The following is a 19,252-nucleotide window of genomic DNA, read 5'->3' on the forward strand; positions in this document are numbered from 1 at the left end:
CTATTCCAAAACAAGTACGCGTGTGTGCATTCAAAAACGACTACGCGCGTGCCTATTCAAAAACAAGTATGTGCGTGCGCATTCAAAAACGAGTACGCACGTGCCTATTCCAAAAGGAATATGCGCGTGCGAATTCAAAAACGAGTACGCGCGTGCGCATTCAAAAACGAGTATGCGCTTCGCATTCCAAAACGAGCATGCGCGTGCGCATTCAAAAACGAGTATGCGCGTGCGTATTCCGAAACGAGTATGCGCGTGTGCATTCAAAAACGAGTATGGGCGTGTGCATTCAAAACCTAGTATGCGCGTGTGCACTCAAAACGAGTATACGCGTGCGCAGTCAAAAACGAGTATGCACGTGCCTATTTCAAAACGAGTATGCGCGTGTGCATTCCAATACGAGTATGCGTGTGCGCATTCAAAAACGAGTATGCACGTGCCTAATCCAAAACGAGTACGCGCGTGGGCATTCAAATACGAGTATGCGTGTGCGCATTCAAAAACGAGTATGCGCGTGCCTATTCCAAACGGAGTATGCGCGTGTGCATTCAAAAACGAGTATGCGCGTGCGCATTCAAAAACGAGTACGCGCGTGCCCATTCAAAAACGAGTATGCGCGTGTGCATTCAAAAACGAGTATGCGCGTGCGCAATCAAAAACGAGTACGCGCGTGCCTATTCAAAAACGAGTATGCACGTGCCTATTGCAAAACGAGTATGCGCGTGCGCACTCAAATACGAGTATGCGTGTGCGCATTCAAAAACGAGTATGCGCGTGCCTATTCCAAAACGAGTATGCGCGTGTGCATTCAAAAACAATTATCCACACAGAAAATTTTCCATAGCGACAGACCTTCCACGACACCTAGAGACATTGATCCACCGACTTAGATTGGAAGTAGCATACACAAACAGCTTCCTGCACAAGATACATCGATCCAACTCACCGGAATGCCATTGTGGTCATGCAGAAGAAAATGTTCGCCATATTCTTTTGGAGTGCATTAAATACGCGAAAGAAAGAGAAAAATTAAGGAACAAATTAGCAAGTTTGGACAGACGGCCCCTCACAATAAAGAAACTACTTGGACCATGGCCTGAGATGCATCTTCAGAAAAAGGCAATAATCTTTCTGACAGACTTTTTAGTGGAGACCGGACTGGACAAGCGCCTATGACTGACAGCCAGAAATGAGTATTATGTAAAGGGTGGTCATGTATATACTGGCATTAGAGTAGTAAGGTGTGCGTGAAAGTAGTTTATGACTGTGTGAACTGCCTGAAGAAAACTGTGTATTGACAGGTTATTTGAACTGGTTTCAGTGTGCTATTATGTTTTTTTTTCGTATTGTTAATTTTTGGGTACCGTTCTGTATTATTTTTTTTATTTTTCGCTGCAGAACTCTGTGATATGGAGTAGCCGAGGCAATAGGCTCCTCAACCTCTCCACACCAAAACAGTTAAAACAACAACAACAACAACAACAATTATGCGCGTGCGCATTAAAAAACGAGTACGCGCATGCCTATTCAAAAACGAGTATGCGCGTGTGCATTCAAAACGAGTATGCGCGTGCGTATTCCGAAACGAGTATGCGCGTGTGCATTCAAGAACGAGTATGCGTGTGCGCATTGAAAAACGCGTATGCGCGTGCCTATTCGAAAAAGAGTATGCGCGTGCGCATTCAAAACGAGTATACCCGTGCGCATTCATAAACAAGTACGCGTGTGCATGTTCAGAAACGCGTATGCGCGTTCGCTTTCAAAAACGAGTACGCACGTGCCTATTCCAAAACGAATATGCGCGTGCGCATTCCAAAACGAGTATGCGCGTGCGTATTCCAAAACGAGTATGCGCGTGTGCATTCAAAAACGAGTACGTGCGTGCCTATTCAAAAACGAGTATGCGCGTGTGCATTCAAAAAGAGTTTACGCGTGCGCACTCAAAAACGAGTACGCGTGTGCATGTTCAAAAACGCGTATGCGCGTTCGCGTTTTAAAACGAGTACGCGCGTGCCTATTCGAAAACGAGTATGCGCGTGGGCATTCAAAAACGAGTATACGCGTGCGCATTCAAAACGAGTGTACGCGTGCGCATTCAAAAACGAGTATGCGCGTGTGCATTCAAAACGAGTACGCGCGTGCCCATTCAAAAACGAGTATGCGCGTGTGCATTCAAAACGAGTATACGCGTGCGCATTCAAAAACGAGTACGCGTGTGCATGTTCAAAAACGCGTATGCGCGTTCGCATTCAAAAACGAGTACGCACGTGCCTATTCCAAAACGTGTACGCGCGTGTGCAATCGAAAATGAGTACGCGTATGCATGTTCAAAAACGCGTATGTGCTTTCGCATTCAAAAACGATTACGCACGTGCCTATTCTAAAACGAGTATGCGCGTGTGCATTCCAAAACGAGTATGCGGGTGCGTATTCCGAAACGAGTATGCGCGTGTGCATTCAAAAACGAGTATGCGTGTGTGCCTTCAAAAACGAGAACGCGTGTGCCTGTTCAAAAACACGTATGCGCGTGCGATTCAAAAACGAGTATGCACGTGCCTATTGCAAAACGAGTATGCGCGTGCGCAATCAAATACGAGTATGCGTGTGCGCATTCAAATACGAGTATGCATGTGCGCATTCAAAAACGAGTATGCGCGTGCCTATTCCAAACGAGTATGCGCGTGTGCATTCAAAAACAAGTATGCGCGTGCGCATTCAAAAACGAGTATGCACGTGCCTATTTCGAAACGAGAATGCGCGTGTGCATTCAAAAACAAGTATGCGCGTGTGCATTCAAAAACGAGTATGCGCGTGCCTATTCGAAAACGAGTATGCACGTGTGCATTCAAAAACGAGTATACGCGTGCGCATTCAAAACGAGTGTACGCGTGCGCATTAAAAAACGAGTACGCGCGTGCCTATTCAAAAACGAGCATGCGCGTGCGCATTCCGAAACGATTATACACGTGCGCAGTAAAAAACGAGTATGCGCGTGCCTATTCCAAAACGAGTACGCGTGTGCGCATCCAAAAACGAGTACGCGCGTGCTTATTCAAAAACGAGTATGTGCGTGTGCATTCAAAAACGAGTACGCACGTGCCTATTCCAAAAGGAATATGCGCGTGCGAATTCAAAAACGAGTACGCGCGTGCGCATTCAAAAACGAGTATGCGCTTCGCATTCCAAAACGAGCATGCGCGTGCGCATTCAAAAACGAGTATGCGCGTGCGTATTCCGAAACGAGTATGCGCGTGTGCATTCAAAAACGAGTATGGGCGTGTGCATTCAAAACCTAGTATGCGCGTGTGCATTCAAAACGAGTATACGCGTGCGCAGTCAAAAACGAGTATGCACGTGCCTATTTCAAAACGAGTATGCGCGTGTGCATTCCAATACGAGTATGCGTGTGCGCATCCAAAAACGAGTATGCACGTGCCTAATCCAAAACGAGTACGCGCGTGGGCATTCAAATACGAGTATGCGTGTGCGCATTCAAAAACGAGTATGTGCGTGCCTATTCCAAACGGAGTATGCGCGTGTGCATTCAAAAACGAGTATGCGCGTGCGCATTCAAAAACGAGTACGCGCGTGCCCATTCAAAAACGAGTATGCGCGTGTGCATTCAAAAACGAGTATGCGCGTGCGCAATCAAAAACGAGTACGCGCGTGCCTATTCAAAAACGAGTATGCACGTGCCTATTGCAAAACGAGTATGCGCGTGCGCAATCAAATACGAGTATGCGTGTGCGCATTCAAAAACGAGTATGCGCGTGCCTATTCCAAAACGAGTATGCGCGTGTGCATTCAAAAACAATTATCCACACAGAAAATTTTCCATAGCGACTGACCTTCCACGACACCTAAAGACATTGATCCACCGACTTAGATTGGAAGTAGCATACACAAACAGCTTCCTGCACAAGATACATCGATCCAACTCACCGGAATGCCATTGTGGTCATGCAGAAGAATATGTTCGCCATATTCTTTTGGAGTGCATTAAATACGCGAAAGAAAGAGAAAAATTAAGGAACAAATTAGCAAGTTTGGACAGACGGCCCCTCACAATAAAGAAACTACTTGGACCTTGGCCTGAGATGCATCTTCAGAAAAAGGCAATAATCTTTCTGACAGACTTTTTAGTGGAGACCGGACTGGACAAGCGCCTATGACTGACAGCCAGAAATGAGTATTATGTAAAGGGTGGTCATGTATATACTGGCATTAGAGTAGTAAGGTGTGCGTGAAAGTAGTTTATGACTGTGTGAACTGCGTGAAGAAAACTGTGTATTGACAGGTTATTTGAACTGGTTTCAGTGTGCTATTATGTTTTTTTTTCGTATTGTTAATTTTTGGGTACCGTTCTGTATTATTTTTTTATTTTTCGCTGCAGAACTCTGTGATATGGAGTAGCCGAGGCAATAGGCTCCTCAACCTCTCCACAGCAAAACAGTTAAAACAACAACAACAACAACAACAATTATGCGCGTGCGCATTCAAAAACGAGTACGCGCATGCCTATTCAAAAACGAGTATGCGCGTGTGCATTCAAAACGAGTATGCGCGTGCGTATTCCGAAACGAGTATGCGCGTGTGCATTCAAGAACGAGTATGCGTGTGCGCATTGAAAAACGCGTATGCGCGTGCCTATTCGAAAAAGAGTATGCGCGTGCGCATTCAAAACGAGTATACCCGTGCGCATTCATAAACAAGTACGCGTGTGCATGTTCAGAAACGCGTATGCGCGTTCGCTTTCAAAAACGAGTACGCACGTGCCTATTCCAAAACGAATATGCGCGTGCGCATTCCAAAACGAGTATGCGCGTGCGTATTCCAAAACGAGTATGCGCGTGTGCATTCAAAAACGAGTACGCGCGTGCCTATTCAAAAACGAGTATGCGCGTGTACATTCAAAAAGAGTTTACGCGTGCGCACTCAAAAACGAGTACGCGTGTGCATGTTCAAAAACGCGTATGCGCGTTCGCGTTCTAAAACGAGTACGCGCGGGCCTATTCGAAAACGAGTATGCGCGTGGGCATTCAAAAACGAGTATACGCGTGCGCATTCAAAACGAGTGTACGCGTGCGCATTCAAAAACGAGTATGCGCGTGTGCATTCAAAACGAGTATGCGTGTGCGCATTCAAAAACAAGTATGCGCGTGCCTATTCGAAAACGAATATGCGCGTGCGCATTCCGAAACGAGTATACGCGTGCGCATTCAAAAACGAGTACGCGCGTGCCCATTCAAAAACGAGTATGCGCGTGTGCATTCAAAACGAGTACGCGCGTGTGCAATCGAAAATGAGTACGCGTGTGCATGTTCAAAAACGCGTATGCGCTTTCGCATTCCGAAACAAGTATGCGCGTGCGTACTCCTAAACGAGTATGCGCGTGCCTATTCCAAAACGAGTACGCGCGTGTGCATTCAAAAACGAGTATGCGCGTGCGCATTCAAAAACGAGTACGCACGTGCCTATTCCAAAACGAGTACGTGCGTGTGCATTCAAATACGAGTATGCGTGTGCGCATGAAAAAACGAGTATGCGCGTGCCTATTCCAAAACGAGTATGCGCGTGTGCATTCAAAAACGAGTATGCGCGTGCGCATTCAAAACGAGTATGCGCGTGCCTATTCCAAAACGAGTATGCTCGTGTGCATTCAAAAACGAGTATGCGCGTACGCATTCAAAACGAGTATACGCGTGCGCATTCAAAAACGAGTACGCGTGTGCCTGTTCAAAAATGCGTATGCGCGTGCGCATTCAAAACGAGTATGCACGTGCCCATTCCAAAAAGAGTACGCGCGTGTGCATTCAAATACGACTATGCGTGTGCGCATTCAAAAACGAGTATGCGCGTGCCTATTCCAAAACGAGTATGCGCGTGTGCAATCAAAAACGAGTATGCACGTGCCTATTCCAAAACGAGTATACGCGTGTGCATTCAAATACGAGTATGCGTGTGCGCATTCAAAAACGAGTATGCGCGTGCGCATTCCAAAAAGAGTATGCGCGTGCCTATTTCGAAACGAGTATGCGCGTGTGCATTCAAAAACGAGTATAAGCGTGCGCAATCAAAAACGAGTATGCATGTGCCTATTCAAAAACGAGTATGCGCGTGCCTATTCCAAAACGAGTATGCGCGTGTGCAATCAAAAACGAGTATGCACGTGCCTATTCCAAAACGAGTATACACGTGTGCATTCAAATACGAGTATGCGTGTGCGCATTCAAAAACGAGTATGCGCGTGCGCATTCCAAAACGAGTATGCGCGTGCCTATTCCAAAACGAGTATGCTCGTGTGCATTCAAAATCGAGTAGGCGCGTACGCATTCAAAACGAGTATACGCGTGCGCATTCGAAAACGAGTACGCGTGTGCCTGTTCAAAAACGCGTATGCGCGTGCGCATTCAAAACGAGTATGCACGTGTCCATTTTAAAACGAGTACGCGCGTGTGCATTCCAATACGACTATGCGTGTGCGCAGTCAAAAACGAGTATGCGCGTGCCTATTCCAAAACGAGTATGCGCGTGTGCAATCAAAAACGAGTATGCACGTGCCTATTCCAAAACGAGTATACGCGTGTGCATTCAAATACGAGTATGCGTGTGCGCATTCAAAAACGAGTATGCGCGTGCGCATTCCAAAAAGAGTATGCGCGTGCCTGTTTCGAAACGAGTATGCGCGTGTGCATTCAAAAACGAGTATAAGCGTGCGCAATCAAAAACGAGTATGCGTGTGCCTATTCAAAAACGAGTATGCGCGTGCGCATTCCAAAACGAGTATGCGCGTGTGCATTCAAAAACAAGTATGCTCGTGCATAATTCAAAACGAGTATGCGCGTGCCCATTAAAAAACGAGTACGCACTTGCAGTTTCAAAAACGAGTATGTGCGTGCGCATTCCAAAACGAGTATGTGCGTGCGTATTCCGAAACGTGTATGCGCGTGTGCATTCAAAACAAGTATGCGCGTGTGCTTTAAAAAACGAGTATGCGCGTGCCTATTCGAAAACGAGTATGCGCGTGTGCATTCAAAAACTAGTATGCGCGTGCGCATTCCTAAACGAGTACGCCCGTGCGTATTCCGAAACATAGTATGCGCGTGTGCATTCAAAAACGAGTATGCGTGTGCGCATTCAAAAACGAGTATACGCGTGCGCAATCAAAAACGAGTACGCATGTGCCTGTTCAAAAACGCATACGCGCGTGTGCATTCAAAAACGAGTATGCACGTGCCTATTCCAAAACGAGTATGTGCGTGTGCATTCAAATACGAGTATGCGTGTGCGCATTCAAAAACGAATATGTGCGAGCCTATTCCAAAACGAGTATGCACGTGTGCATTCAAAAACGAGTATGCGCGTGCGCATTCATAACGAGTATACGCGTGCGCATTCAAAAACGAGTATGCGTGTGCCTGTTCAAAAACGAGTACGCGCGTGTGCATTCAAATACGAGTATGCGTGTGCGCATTCAAAAACGAGTATGCGCGTGCCTATTCCAAACCGAGTATGCGCGTGTGCATTCAAAAACGAGTATGCGCGTGCGCAATCAAAAACGAGTACGCGCGTGCCTATTCAAAAACGAGTATGCACGTGCATATTGCAAAACGAGTATGCGCGTGCGCAATCAAATACGAGTATGCGTGTGCGCATTCAAAAACGAGTAAGCGCGTGCCTATTCCAAAACGAGTATGCGCGTGTGCATTCAAAAACAATTATGCGCGTGCGCATTCAAAAACGAGTACGCGCATGCCTATTCAAAAACGAGTATGCGCGTGTGCATTCAAAACGAGTATGCGCGTGCGTATTCCGAAACGAGTATGCGCGTGTGCATTCAAGAACGAGTATGTGTGCACGCATTGAAAAACGCGTATGCGCGTGCCTATTCGAAAAAGAGTATACGCGTGCGCATTCAAAACGAGTATACCCGTGCGCATTCATAAACAAGTACGCGTGTGCATGTTGATTGATATGTGGGGTTTAACGTCCCAAAACCACTATATGATTATGAGAGACGCCGTAGTGGAGGACCCCGGAAATTTAGACCACCTGGGGTTCTTTAACGTGCACCCAAATCTGAGCACACGGGCCTACAACAATTCCGCGCGTGTGCATGTTCAGAAACGCGTATGCGCGTTCGCTTTCAAAAACGAGTACGCACGTGCCTATTCCAAAAAGAATATGCGCGTGCGCATTCCAAAACGTGTATGCGCGTGCGTATTCCGAAACGAGTATGCGCGTGTGCATTCAAAAACGAGTATGCGTGTGCGCAATCAAAAACGAGTATGCGCGCGCCTATTCGAAAACGAGTATCCGCGTGCACATTCGAAACTAGTATACGCGTGCGCATTCAAAAACGAGTACGCGCGTGCCTATTCAAAACGAGTATGCGCGTGCGCATTCAAAACGAGTATACGCGTGCGCATTCAAAAACGAGTACGCGTGTGCATGTTCAAAAACGCGTATGCGCGTGCGCATTCAAAAACGAGTACGCGTGTGCATGTTCACAAACGCGTATGCGCGTGCGCATTCAAAAACGAGTAAGCGTGTGCATTCAAAACGAGTGCACGCGTGCGCATTCAAAAACGAGTATGCGCGTGTGCATGTTCAAAAACGCGTATGCGCGTTCGCATTCAAAAACGAGTACGCACGTGCCTATTCGAAAACGAGTACGCGCGTGTGCAATCGAAAATGAGTACGCGTGTGCATGTTCAAAAACGCGTTTGCGCTTTCGCACTCAAAAACGATTACGCACGTGCCTATTCCAAAACGAGTATGCGCGTGTGCATTCCAAAACGAGTATGCGCGTGCGTATTCCGAAACGAGTATGCGCGTGTGCATTCAAAAACGAGTATGCGTGTGTGCATTCAAAAACGAGTACGCGTGTGCCTGTTCAAAAACGCGTATGCGCGTGCGCAATCAAAAACGATTATGCGTGTGCCTATTCCAAAACGAGTATGCGAGTGTGCATTCAAAAACGAGTATGCGTGTGCGCGTTAGAAAACGAGTATGCACGTGCTTATTTAAATACGAGTATGCGCATGTGCATTCAAAAACGAGTATGCGCATGCGCATTCAAAACGAGTATACGCGTGCGTATTCCAAAACGAGTATGCCCATGTGCATTCAAAAACGAGTATGCGCATGCGCATTCAAAACGAGTATACGCGTGTGCAATCAAAACGAGTATGCGTGTGCGCATTCAAAAACGAGTATGCGCGTGCCTATTCCAAAACGAGTATGCGCGTGTGCAATCAAAAACGAGTATGCGCGTGCGCATTCAAAAACAAGTACGCGCGTGGCTATTCAAAAACGAGTAAGCGCGTGTGCATTCAAAAACGAGTATGCGTGTGTGCGTTCAAAAACGAGTATGCGCGTGCTTATTCTAAAACGAGTATGCGCGTGCGCATTCAAAAACGAGTATGCATGTGCCTATTCCGAAACGAGTACGCGCGTGTGCATTCAAATACGAGTATGCGTGTGCGCATTCAAAAACGAGTATGCGCGTGCCTATTCGAAAACGAGGATGCGCGTGTGCATTCAAAAACTAGTATGCGCGTGCGCATTCCAAAACGAGTATGCGCGTGCGTATTCCGAAACATAGTATGCGCGTGTGCATTCAAGAACGAGTATGCGTGTGCGCATTCAAAAACGAGTATACGCGTGCGCAATCAAAAACGAGTACGCATGTGCCTGTTCAAAAACGCATACGCGTGTGTGCATTCAAAAACGAGTATGCACGTGCCTATTCCAAAACGAGTATGTGCGTGTGCATTCAAATACGAGTATGCGCGTGCGCATTCATAACGAGTATACGCGTGCGCATTCAAAAACGAGTATGCGTGTGCCTGTTCAAAAACGCGTATGCGCGTGCTCATTCAAAAACGAGTATGCACGTGCCTATTCCAAAACGAGTACGCGCGTGTGCATTCAAATACGAGTATGCGTGTGCGCATTCAAAAACGAGTATGCGCGTGCCTATTCCAAAACGAGTATGCGCGTGTGCAATCGAAAACGAGTACGCGCGTGCGAATTCAAAAACGAGTACGCGCGTGCCTATTCAAAAACGCGTATGCGTGTGCGCATTCAAAAACGAGTATGCGTGTGCGCGTTCAAAAACGAGTATGCGCGTGCTTATTCCAAAACGAGTATGCGCATGTGCATTCAAAAACGAGTATGCGCATGCGCATTCAAAACGAGTATACGCGTGCGCATTCAAAAATGAGTAAGCGTGTGCCTGTTTAAAAACGCGTATGCGCGTGCGCAATCAAAAACGAGTATGCACGTGCCTATTCTAAAACGAGTATACGCGTGTGCATTCAAATACGAGTATGCGTGTGCGCATTCAAAAACGAGTATGCGCGTGCGAATTCCAAAAAAGAGTATGCGCGTGCCTATTTCGAAACGAGTATGCGCGTGTGCATTCAAAAACGAGTATACGCGTGCGCAATCAAAAACGAGTATGCGTGTGCCTATTCAAAAACGAGTATGCGCGTGCGCATTCCAAAAAGAGTATGCGCGTGCCTATTTCGAAACGAGTATGCTCGTGTATAATTCAAAAAGAGTATGCGCGTGCGCATTAAAAAACGAGTACGCACTTGCAGTTTCAAAAACGAGTATGTGCGTGCGCATTCCAAAACGAGTATGTGCGTGCCTATTCCGAAACGTGTATGCGCGTGTGCATTGAAAACGAGTATACGCATGCGCATTCAAAAACGAGTACGCGTGTGCATGTTCAGAAACGCGTATGCGCGTGCGCATTCAAAAACGAGTACGCACATGGCTATTCCAAAACGAGTATGCGCGTGTGCATTCAAAAACGAGTATGCATGTGCACGTTCAAAAACGAGTATGCCCGTGCTTATTCCTAAACGAGTATGCGCACGTGCATTCAAAAACGAGTATGCGTGTGCGCATTCAAAACGAGTATACGCGCGCGCATAAAAAACGAGTACGCGTGTGCCTGTTCAAAAACGCGTATGCGCGTGCGCATTAAAAAATGAGTATGCACGTGCCTATTCCAAAACGAGTATACGCGTGTGCATTCAAATACGAGTATGCGTGTGCGCATTCAAAAACGAGTATGCGCGTGCCTATTCCAAAACTAGTATGCGCGTGTGAATTCAAAAACGAGTACGCGCGTGCGCATTCAAAAACGAGTATGCGCGTGCGCATTCCAAATTGAGTATGCGCGTGCGTATTCCGAAACGAGTATGCGCATGTGCATTCAAAAACGAGTATGCGCATGCGCATTCAAAACGAGTAAACGCGTGCGCATTCCGAAATAAGTATGCGCGTGTGCATTCAAAAACGAATATGCGTGTGCATTCAAAAACGAGTATGCGTGTGCGCATTAAAAAACGAGTATGTGCGTGCCTATTCGAAAACGAGTATGCACGTGCGCATTCCGAAGCGAGTATACGCGTGCGCAATCAAAAACGAGTACGCGCGTGCCTATTCAAAATCGAGTATGCGCGTGTGCATTCAAAAACGAGTATGCGTGTGCGCGTTCAAAAACGAGTATGCGCGTGCTTATTCCAAAACGAGTATGCGCATGTGCATTCAAAAACGAGTATGCGCATGCGCATTCAAAACGAGTATGCGCATGTGCATTCAAAAACGAGTATGCGCATGCGCATTCAAAAAGAGTATACGCGTGCGCATTCAAAAACGAGTAGGCGTGTGCCTGTTTAAACACGCGTATGCGCGTGCGCAATCAAAAACGAGTATGCACGTGCCTATTCCAAAACGAGTATACGCGTGTGCATTCAAATACGAGTATGCGTGTGCGCATTCAAAACGAGTATGCACGTGCGCATTCCAAAAAGAGTATGCGCGTGCCTATTTCGAAACGAGTATGTGCGTGTGCATTCAAAACGAGTATACGCGTGCGCAATTAAAAACGAGTATGCGTGTGCCTATTCAAAAACGAGTATGCACGTGCGCATTCCAAAACGAGTATGCGCGTGTGCATTCAAAAAAAAGTATGCTCGTGTATAATTTAAAACGAGTATGCGCGTGCGCATTAAAAAACGAGTACGCACTTGCAGTTTCAAAAACGAGTATGTGCGTGCGCATTCCAAAACGAGTATGTGCGTGCCTATTCCGAAACGTGTATGTGCGTGTGCATTCAAAACGAGTATACGCATGCGCATTCCAAAACGAGTACGCGTCTGCATGTTCAGAAACGCGTATGCGCGTGCGCATTCAAAAACGAGTACGCACAGGCCTATTCCAAAACGAGTATGCGCATGTGCATTCAAAAACGACTATGCGCGTGCGCATTCAAAAACGAGTACGCACGTGCCTATTCCAAAACGAGTACGTGCGTGTGCATCAAATACAAGTATGCGTGTGCGCATGAAAAAACGAGTATGCGCGTGCCTATTCCAAAACGAGTATGCGCGTGTGCATTCAAAAACGAGTATGCGCGTGCGCATTCAAAACGAGTATGCGCGTGCCTATTCCAAAACGAGTATGCTCGTGTGCATTCAAAAACGAGTATGCGCGTACGCATTCAAAACGAGTATACGCGTGCGCATTCAAAAACGAGTACGCGTGTGCCTGTTCAAAAACGCGTATGCGCGTGCGCATTCAAAACGAGTATGCACGTGCCCATTCCAAAACGAGTACGCGCGTGCGCATTCAAATACGACTATGCGTGTGCGCATTCAAAAACGAGTATGTGCGTGCCTATTCCAAAACGAGTATGCGCGTGTGCAATCAAAAACGAGTATGCACGTGCCTATTCCAAAACGAGTATACGCGTGTGCATTCAAATACGAGTATGCGTGTGCGCATTCAAAAACGAGTATGCGCGTGCGCATTCCAAAAAGAGTATGCGCGTGCCTATTTCGAAACGAGTATGCGCGTGTGCATTCAAAAACGAGTATAAGCGTGCGCAATCAAAAACGAGTATGCATGTGCCTATTCAAAAACGAGTATGCGCGTGCCTATTCCAAAACGAGTATGCGAGTGTGCAATCAAAAACGAGTATGCACGTGCCTATTCCAAAACGAGTATACGCGTGTGCATTCAAATACGAGTATGCGTGTGCGCATTCAAAAACGAGTATGCGCGTGCGCATTCCAAAACGAGTATGCGCGTGCCTATTCCAAAACGAGTATGCTCGTGTGCATTCAAAATCGAGTATGCGCGTACGCATTCAAAACGAGTATACGCGTGCGCATTCGAAAACGAGTACGCGTGTGCCTGTTCAAAAACGCGTATGCGCGTGCGCATTCAAAACGAGTATGCACGTGCCCATTCCAAAACGAGCACGCGCGTGTGCATTCAAATACGACTATGCGTGTGCGCAGTCAAAAACGAGTATGCGCGTGCCTATTCTAAAACGAGTATGCGCGTGTGCAATCAAAAACGAGTATGCACGTGCCTATTCCAAAACGAGTATACGCGTGTGCATTCAAATACGAGTATGCGTGTGCGCATTCAAAAACGAGTATGCGCGTGCGCATTCCAAAAAGAGTATGCGCGTGCCTATTTCGAAACGAGTATGCGCGTGTGCATTCAAAAACGAGTATAAGCGTGCGCAATCAAAAACGAGTATGCATGTGCCTATTCAAAAACGAGTATGCGCGTGCCTATTCCAAAACGAGTATGCGAGTGTGCAATCAAAAACGAGTATGCACGTGCCTATTCCAAAACGAGTATACGCGTGTGCATTCAAATACGAATATGCGTGTGCGCATTCAAAAACGAGTATGCGCGTGCGCATTCAAAAACGAGTACGCGCATGCCTATTCAAAAACGAGTATGCGCGTGTGCATTCAAAACGAGTATGCGCGTGCGTATTCCGAAACGAGTATGCGCGTGTGCATTCAAGTGTGCGTATTCCGAAACGAGTATGCGCGTGTGCATTCAAGAACGAGTATGTGTGCACGCATTGAAAAACGCGTATGCGCGTGCCTATTCGAAAAAGAGTATACGCGTGCGCATTCAAAACGAGTATACCCGTGCGCATTCATAATTGATTGATTGATATGTGGGGTTTAACATCCCAAAACCACTATATGATTATGAGAGACGCCGTAGTGGAGGGCTCCGGAAATTTAGACCACCTGGGGTTCTTTAACGTGCACCCAAATCTGAGCACACGGGCCTACAACATTTCCGCCTCCATCGGAAATGCAGCCGCCGCAGCCGGGATTTGAACCCGCGCACTGCGGCTCAGCAGCCGAGTACCTTAGCCACTAGACCACCGCGGCGGGGCAGTGCGCATTCATAAACAAGTACGCGTGTGCATGTTCAGAAACGCGTATGCGCGTTCGCTTTCAAAAACGAGTACGCACGTGCCTATTCCAAAAAGAATATGCGCGTGCGCATTCCAAAACGTGTATGCGCGTGCGTATTCCGAAACGAGTATGCGCGTGTGCATTCAATTGATTGATTTGTGGGGTTTAACGTCCCAAAACCACCATATGATTATGAGAGACGCCGTAGTGGAGGGCTCCGGAAATTTCGACCACCTGGGGTTCTTTAACGTGCGGCCAAATCTTAGCACACGGGCCTACAACATTTCCGCCTCCATCGAAAATGCAGCCGCCGCAGCCGGGAATCGAACCCGCGCCCTGCGGGTCAGCAGCCGAGTACCTTAGCTACTAGACCACCGCGGCGGGGCAACGCGTGTGCATTCAAAAACGAGTATGCGTGTGCGCAATCAAAAACGAGTATGCGCGCGCCTATTCGAAAACAAGTATCCGCGTGCGCATTCCGAAACTAGTATACGCGTGCGCATTCAAAAACGAGTACGCGCGTGCCCATTCAAAACGAGTATGCGCGTGCGCAATCAAAACGAGTATACGCGTGCGCATTCAAAAACGAGTACGCGTGTGCATGTTCAAAAACGCGTATGCGCGTGCGCATTCAAAAACGAGTACGCGTGTGCATGTTCACAAACGCGTATGCGCGTGCGCATTCAAAAACGAGTATGCGCGTGTGCATTCAAAACGAGTATGCGTGTGCGCATTCAAAAACAAGTATGCGCGTGCCTATTCGAAAACGAGTATGCGCGTGCGCATTCCGAAACGAGTATACGCGTGCGCATTCAAAAACGAGTACGCGCGTGCCCATTCAAAAACGAGTATGCGCGTGTGCATTCAAAACGAGTATACGCGTGCGCATTAAAAAACGAGTACGCGTGTGCATGTTCAAAAACGCGTATGCGCGTTCGCATTCAAAACGAGTATACGCGTGCGTTTTCCAAAACGAGTATGCGCATGTGCATTCAAAAACGAGTATGCGCATGCGCATTCAAAACGAGTATACGCGTGTGCAATCAAAACGAGTATGCGTGTGCACATTCAAAAACGAGTATGCGCGTGCCTATTCCAAAACGAGTATGCGCGTGTGCAATCAAAAACGAGTATGCGCGTGCGCATTCAAAAACGAGTACGCGCGTGCCTATTCAAAAACGAGTAAGCGCGTGTGCATTCAAAAACGAGTATGCGTGTGTGCGTTCAAAAACGAGTATGCGCGTGCGCATTAAAAAACGAGTACGCACTTGCAGTTTCAAAAACGAGTATGTGCGTGCGCATTCCAAAACGAGTATGTGCGTGCCTATTCCGAAACGTGTATGTGCGTGTGCATTCAAAACGAGTATACGCATGCGCATTCCAAAACGAGTACGCGTCTGCATGTTCAGAAACGCGTATGCGCGTGCGCATTCAAAAACGAGTACGCACAGGCCTATTCCAAAACGAGTATGCGCATGTGCATTCAAAAACGACTATGCGCGTGCGCATTCAAAAACGAGTACGCACGTGCCTATTCCAAAACGAGTACGTGCGTGTGCATCAAATACAAGTATGCGTGTGCGCATGAAAAAACGAGTATGCGCGTGCCTATTCCAAAACGAGTATGCGCGTGTGCATTCAAAAACGAGTATGCGCGTGCGCATTCAAAACGAGTATGCGCGTGCCTATTCCAAAACGAGTATGCTCGTGTGCATTCAAAAACGAGTATGCGCGTACGCATTCAAAACGAGTATACGCGTGCGCATTCAAAAACGAGTACGCGTGTGCCTGTTCAAAAACGCGTATGCGCGTGCGCATTCAAAACGAGTATGCACGTGCCCATTCCAAAACGAGTACGCGCGTGCGCATTCAAATACGACTATGCGTGTGCGCATTCAAAAACGAGTATGTGCGTGCCTATTCCAAAACGAGTATGCGCGTGTGCAATCAAAAACGAGTATGCACGTGCCTATTCCAAAACGAGTATACGCGTGTGCATTCAAATACGAGTATGCGTGTGCGCATTCAAAAACGAGTATGCGCGTGCGCATTCCAAAAAGAGTATGCGCGTGCCTATTTCGAAACGAGTATGCGCGTGTGCATTCAAAAACGAGTATAAGCGTGCGCAATCAAAAACGAGTATGCATGTGCCTATTCAAAAACGAGTATGCGCGTGCCTATTCCAAAACGAGTATGCGAGTGTGCAATCAAAAACGAGTATGCACGTGCCTATTCCAAAACGAGTATACGCGTGTGCATTCAAATACGAGTATGCGTGTGCGCATTCAAAAACGAGTATGCGCGTGCGCATTCCAAAACGAGTATGCGCGTGCCTATTCCAAAACGAGTATGCTCGTGTGCATTCAAAATCGAGTATGCGCGTACGCATTCAAAACGAGTATACGCGTGCGCATTCGAAAACGAGTACGCGTGTGCCTGTTCAAAAACGCGTATGCGCGTGCGCATTCAAAACGAGTATGCACGTGCCCATTCCAAAACGAGCACGCGCGTGTGCATTCAAATACGACTATGCGTGTGCGCAGTCAAAAACGAGTATGCGCGTGCCTATTCTAAAACGAGTATGCGCGTGTGCAATCAAAAACGAGTATGCACGTGCCTATTCCAAAACGAGTATACGCGTGTGCATTCAAATACGAGTATGCGTGTGCGCATTCAAAAACGAGTATGCGCGTGCGCATTCCAAAAAGAGTATGCGCGTGCCTATTTCGAAACGAGTATGCGCGTGTGCATTCAAAAACGAGTATAAGCGTGCGCAATCAAAAACGAGTATGCATGTGCCTATTCAAAAACGAGTATGCGCGTGCCTATTCCAAAACGAGTATGCGAGTGTGCAATCAAAAACGAGTATGCACGTGCCTATTCCAAAACGAGTATACGCGTGTGCATTCAAATACGAATATGCGTGTGCGCATTCAAAAACGAGTATGCGCGTGCGCATTCAAAAACGAGTACGCGCATGCCTATTCAAAAACGAGTATGCGCGTGTGCATTCAAAACGAGTATGCGCGTGCGTATTCCGAAACGAGTATGCGCGTGTGCATTCAAGTGTGCGTATTCCGAAACGAGTATGCGCGTGTGCATTCAAGAACGAGTATGTGTGCACGCATTGAAAAACGCGTATGCGCGTGCCTATTCGAAAAAGAGTATACGCGTGCGCATTCAAAACGAGTATACCCGTGCGCATTCATAATTGATTGATTGATATGTGGGGTTTAACATCCCAAAACCACTATATGATTATGAGAGACGCCGTAGTGGAGGGCTCCGGAAATTTAGACCACCTGGGGTTCTTTAACGTGCACCCAAATCTGAGCACACGGGCCTACAACATTTCCGCCTCCATCGGAAATGCAGCCGCCGCAGCCGGGATTTGAACCCGCGCACTGCGGCTCAGCAGCCGAGTACCTTAGCCACTAGACCACCGCGGCGGGGCAGTGCGCATTCATAAACAAGTACGCGTGTGCATGTTCAGAAACGCGTATGCGCGTTCGCTTTCAAAAACGAGTACGCACGTGCCTATTCCAAAAAGAATATGCGCGTGCGCATTCCAAAACGTGTATGCGCGTGCGTATTCCGAAACGAGTATGCGCGTGTGCATTCAATTGATTGATTTGTGGGGTTTAACGTCCCAAAACCACCATATGATTATGAGAGACGCCGTAGTGGAGGGCTCCGGAAATTTCGACCACCTGGGGTTCTTTAACGTGCGGCCAAATCTTAGCACACGGGCCTACAACATTTCCGCCTCCATCGAAAATGCAGCCGCCGCAGCCGGGAATCGAACCCGCGCCCTGCGGGTCAGCAGCCGAGTACCTTAGCTACTAGACCACCGCGGCGGGGCAACGCGTGTGCATTCAAAAACGAGTATGCGTGTGCGCAATCAAAAACGAGTATGCGCGCGCCTATTCGAAAACAAGTATCCGCGTGCGCATTCCGAAACTAGTATACGCGTGCGCATTCAAAAACGAGTACGCGCGTGCCCATTCAAAACGAGTATGCGCGTGCGCAATCAAAACGAGTATACGCGTGCGCATTCAAAAACGAGTACGCGTGTGCATGTTCAAAAACGCGTATGCGCGTGCGCATTCAAAAACGAGTACGCGTGTGCATGTTCACAAACGCGTATGCGCGTGCGCATTCAAAAACGAGTATGCGCGTGTGCATTCAAAACGAGTATGCGTGTGCGCATTCAAAAACAAGTATGCGCGTGCCTATTCGAAAACGAGTATGCGCGTGCGCATTCCGAAACGAGTATACGCGTGCGCATTCAAAAACGAGTACGCGCGTGCCCATTCAAAAACGAGTATGCGCGTGTGCATTCAAAACGAGTATACGCGTGCGCATTAAAAAACGAGTACGCGTGTGCATGTTCAAAAACGCGTATGCGCGTTCGCATTCAAAACGAGTATACGCGTGCGTTTTCCAAAACGAGTATGCGCATGTGCATTCAAAAACGAGTATGCGCATGCGCATTCAAAACGAGTATACGCGTGTGCAATCAAAACGAGTATGCGTGTGCACATTCAAAAACGAGTATGCGCGTGCCTATTCCAAAACGAGTATGCGCGTGTGCAATCAAAAACGAGTATGCGCGTGCGCATTCAAAAACGAGTACGCGCGTGCCTATTCAAAAACGAGTAAGCGCGTGTGCATTCAAAAACGAGTATGCGTGTGTGCGTTCAAAAACGAGTATGCGCGTGCGCATTAAAAAACGAGTACGCACTTGCAGTTTCAAAAACGAGTATGTGCGTGCGCATTCCAAAACGAGTATGTGCGTGCCTATTCCGAAACGTGTATGTGCGTGTGCATTCAAAACGAGTATACGCATGCGCATTCCAAAACGAGTACGCGTCTGCATGTTCAGAAACGCGTATGCGCGTGCGCATTCAAAAACGAGTACGCACAGGCCTATTCCAAAACGAGTATGCGCATGTGCATTCAAAAACGACTATGCGCGTGCGCATTCAAAAACGAGT

This window comes from Rhipicephalus microplus, unplaced genomic scaffold (assembly GCF_043290135.1).
Source record: "Rhipicephalus microplus isolate Deutch F79 unplaced genomic scaffold, USDA_Rmic scaffold_12, whole genome shotgun sequence".
Lineage (NCBI taxonomy): Eukaryota > Metazoa > Arthropoda > Arachnida > Ixodida > Ixodidae > Rhipicephalus > Rhipicephalus microplus.